This window comes from Entelurus aequoreus, linkage group LG04, assembly GCF_033978785.1.
Source record: "Entelurus aequoreus isolate RoL-2023_Sb linkage group LG04, RoL_Eaeq_v1.1, whole genome shotgun sequence".
NCBI lineage: Eukaryota > Metazoa > Chordata > Actinopteri > Syngnathiformes > Syngnathidae > Entelurus > Entelurus aequoreus.
Window position 1 is genome coordinate 6,671,732 of NC_084734.1, and position 5,000 is coordinate 6,676,731.

Here is a 5,000-nt window from a genome sequence, read left to right on the forward strand (position 1 = left end):
ATGGAGACGTGCGTGACCATCTCGTGCATGGTGCTGAACGTCCGGTCGCACGTCTTCTTGGCGCGGTTGATCTGGTGCTCGTCGATCCACTTGCACGACAGCTCCTGCTTGATGGGCTGCCGCATGTACCGGAAGAAGGCCCCGGGGCCGTGGTGGCTCGGCACGTTCATGCCGTGCATGTTCATGTTGATGGGGTGGTTGTAGTGCGCCGCCGCGTAGGGGTCCGCGCGCGGGCTGGCCACCGACCGGTAGGGGTCGGCGCGCCCGAAGATGTCCCCGCGCAAGCCCAGGTGCATCTGGCCGTTAACGGGGGAGGAGTGGCCCTGCTCGTGGAGCCCGGGGAACAGGAGGTGTCCCGGGTTGTCCGGCGGCCCGTGGAGGCCCCCGGCGGAGGCGGCGAAGATCCCGTGCTGGGCGCCGGGCGCCGCCGACTCCGTCATGCCGCGGTTGCGGAACAGAAAGTCCCGCGTAGAGTTGAAGGCCCCCGCGCCGTACGAGCCCACCTGGCCGCCGTGTGCGTGTCCCAGCGCCGCATAGCCGCCGGCTTGCGGCGTGAAGGCGGACGTCTGGCCGGAGGCGATGTCGTGGCCCACGGGGCTGATCTTGAACGCCGCCGAGTGCGGGGCCTCGCTGAAGGGGTTGAGCGCCAGACTCGGGTCCCTGTTGCCGAGGTCGTGGTGGTGGTGGTGGTGGTGGTGCCGCGGGGTCCCGAAGCCGCCCACCCCGAGCGACGCGAACTGCGGACCGCTGTCGAGCAGCATAGTCATGAGCGTGGGGAGGGCAGGGGTGGGGTTGGGGAGGGGGGGAATTTAGCAGGGAATCGAGTTAAAATCCAGTGCCGTGGAAGGAAAATAAAAAATAAAATAAAATTTAAAAAAAAAAAAAAAAAAAAAAAAAAAAAAAAAAAGTCCCCCTCCAAAAAACGGGGAAAAAGAATCCCGCGAAAGAGTTGCGACGCGAAAAAAAGGGGAACAAACTCCCGTCGAGTCCGTGAGAAAGACGATCAAACTTCCCCCCCTTTCCACGCGGATGATGCCGGTGGACTGATAAAGTCAATCACCCACTCCCACCACATAAATGAACTCGGGAGGGCAGCGCCAGCCCAGCCAATCGGGAGCCGGCGCTCGCACGTGACCCGCAGGGCGCCCGCTGATTGGCCGGAGGGAGGCTTGATTGGCAGCCGTGGAGGGATGGCGCCTGATTGGCTGGAGGGCGCCCCCACTCCCCACTCCCGCTCCCGCAGGTAAATACAACGACGCGGCGGCGCGGAGCGTCAGTGGGGAGGACGACACGGTGCGGAAATCACCTTGTCCGTATCGATATGTTTCATTATTATCGATCTATATCGGTGTTGAAATACTGGCACTCATCCACGTTTAGGCTGTTTTCAAGCAGCTTAAAATAAGTGTGTGTTCTTGTATTCCTCCCCTTCTTGAGACACGAAGAAGGAAAAGCATCTTCCATATGAGGAGGTGTAATAAATAACTATGTATATATAGAGACATGCTTTAATAACAAAGTAAATAATGAAGATTAAAAACCAATAACAAACAAGAAAAAAAAGAAGAAAAAAAATGTTATATATTTGTTTGTATTTGCATAGTATGTATATATTATTAATGTTGTAAATACACTTCTTTGTATATCTAGAAGTATGCATTTTTCTCATGTCTCAAGAAGTCAGATATACAAGAATGTGTGTGTGTGTGTTCTTGTATTTCTACCCTTCTTGAGACACGAAGAAGGAAAAGCATCTTCCACATGAGGAGGTGTGAACAAGTGATGACATAAATCAATAACATTGTATCAAAATGAGGGTGGTCACAAAAAGGAGGGATTTTTTTCAAATTGACCGTGTGTCGCTTTTAAAAGTGCTCCCACTCTGGTCAACATATGAAATAACAAGTGTGTGGAAGAAGTGGAAATGCGCCCCCTTTTGGCCAAAATGAATTCAAATAAATGAATAAATAACTATGTATATATAGAGACATGCTTTAATAACAAAGTAAATCATGAAGATTAAAAACCAATAACAAAAAAAAAAAAAAAAAAAAGGTTATATATTTTTTTGTATTTGCATAGTATGTATATATTATTAATGTTGTAATTACACTTCTTTGTATATCTAGAAGTGTGCATTTTTCTCAGGTCTCAAGAAGTCAGATATACAAGAATGTGTGTGTGTGTATGTTCTTGTATTTCTACCCTTCTTGAGACACGAAGAAGGAAAAGCATCTTCCACATGAGGAGGTGTGAACAAGTGATGACATAAATCAATAACATTGTATCAAAATGAGGGTGGTGCCAAAAAGGAGGGATTTTTTCAAATTGACCGTGTGTCGCTTTTAAAAGTGCTCCCCCTCTGGTCAACATATGAAATAACAAGTGTGTGGAAGAAGTGGAAATGCGCCCCCTTTTGGCCAAAATGAATTCAAATAAATAAATAAATAACTATGTATATATAGAGACATGCTTTAATAACAAAGTAAATCATGAAGATTAAAAACCAATAAACAAAAAAAACTAACAAAAAAAAAGGTTATATATTTTTTTGTATTTGCATAGAATGTATATATTATTAATGTTGTAAATACACTTCTTTGTATATCTAGAAGTATGCATTTTTCTCAGGTCTCAAGAAGTCAGATATACAAGAATGTGTGTGTGTGTGTTCTTGTATTCCTCCCCTTCTTGAGACACGAAGAAGGAAAAGCATCTTCCATATGAGGAGGTGTGAACAAGTGATGACATAAATCAATAACATTGCATCTAATAGACAATGTCTCATTTGCACCCCTGCTGGTCAAAATGAGGGTGGTCCCAAAAAGGAGGGATTTTTTTCAAATTGACCGTGTGTCGCTTTTAAAAGTGCTCCCCCTCTGGTCAACATATGAAATAACAAGTGTGTGGAAGAAGTTGAAATGCGCCCCCTTTTGGCCAAAATGAATTCAAATAAATAAATAAATAACTATGTATATATAGAGACATGCTTTAATAACAAAGTAAATCATGAAGATTAAAAACCAATAACAAAAAAATAAAAAAAAAACAACAAAAAAACAAAAATATCTTTTTTTGTATTTGCATAGTATGTATATATTATTAATGTTGTAAATACACTTCTTTGTATATCTAGAAGTATGCATTTTTCTCAGGTCTCAAGAAGTCAGATATACAAGAATGTGTGTGTGTGTGTGTTCTTGTATTTCTCCCCTTCTTGAGACACGAAGAAGGAAAAGCATCTTCCACATGAGGAGGTGTGAACAAGTGATGACATAAATCAATAACATTGCATCTAATAGACAATGTCTCATTTGTGGTGACATGTGTCAAAATGAGGGTGGTCCCAAAAAGGAGGGATATTTTTTCAAATTGACCGTGTGTCGCTTTTAAAAGTGCTCCCCCCTCTGGTCAACATATGAAATAACAAGTGTGTGGAAGAAGTTGAAATGCGCCCCCTTTTGGCCAAAATGAATTCAAATAAATAAATAAATAACTATGTATACATAGAGACATGCTTTAATAACAAAGTAAATCATGAAGATTAAAAACCAATGACAAACAAAAAAAAAAAAAAAAAAAAACAAAAAAATATTTTTTTGTATTTGCATAGTATGTATATATTATTAATGTTGTAAATACACTTCTTTGTATATCTAGAAGTATGCATTTTTCTCAGGTCTCAAGAAGTCAGATATACAAGAATATGTGTGTGTGTGTGTTCTTGTATTCCTCCCCTTCTTGAGACATGAAGAAGGAAAAGCATCTTCCATATGAGGAGGTGTGAACAAGTGATGACATAAATCAATAACATTGCATCTAATAGACAATGTCTCATTTGTGGTGACATGTGTCAAAATGAGGGTGGTCACAAAAAGGAGGGATTTTTTTCAAATTGACCGTGTGTCGCTTTTAAAAGTGCTCCCCCTCTGGTCAACATATGAAATAACAAGTGTGTGGAAGAAGTTGAAATGCGCCCCCTTTTGGCCAAAATGAATTCAAATAAATGAATAAATAACTATGTATATATAGAGACATGCTTTAATAACAAAGTAAATCATGAAGATTAAAAACCAATGACAAATAAAAAAATTAAAAAAAAAAAAAAAAGGTTATATATTTTTTTGTATTTGCATAGTATGTATATATTATTAATGTTGTAAATACACTTCTTTATATATCTAGAAGTATGCATTTTTCTCAGGTCTCAAGAAGTCAGATATACAAGAATGTGTCTGTGTGTGTTCTTGTATTCCTCCCCTTCTTGAGACACGAAGAAGGAAAAGCATCTTCCATATGAGGAGGTGTGAACAAGTGATGACATAAATCAATAACATTGCATCTAATAGACAATGTCTCATTTGTGGTGACATGTATCAAAATGAGGGCGGTCACAAAAAGGAGGGATTTTTTTCAAATTGACCGTGTGTCGCTTTTAAAAGTGCTCCCCCTCTGGTCAACATATGAAATAACAAGTGTGTGGAAGAAGTGGAAATGCGCCCCCTTTTGGCCAAAATGAATTCAAATAAATGAATAAATAACTATGTATATATAGAGACATGCTTTAATAACAAAGTAAATCATGAAGATTAAAAACCAATAACAAACAAAAAAATAAAAAAAAAACAACAAAAAAATATTTTTTTGTATTTGCATAGTATGTATATATTATTAATGTTGTAAATACACTTCTTTGTATATCTAGAAGTATGCATTTTTCTCAGGTCTCAAGAAGTCAGATATACAAGAATGTGTGTGTGTGTGTGTTCTTGTATTTCTACCCTTCTTGAGACACGAAGAAGGAAAATCATCTTCCATATGAGGAGGTGTGAACAAGTGATGACATAAATCAATAACATTGCATCTAATAGACAATGTTAATAGACAAAAATTGAAATGCGCCCCTTCTGGCCAAAATGTATAAAAAAAATAAAAAAAATATGTATTTAGAGACATGCTGTAATAACTGGAAGTAAATAATGAAGATTAAAAAACAATTA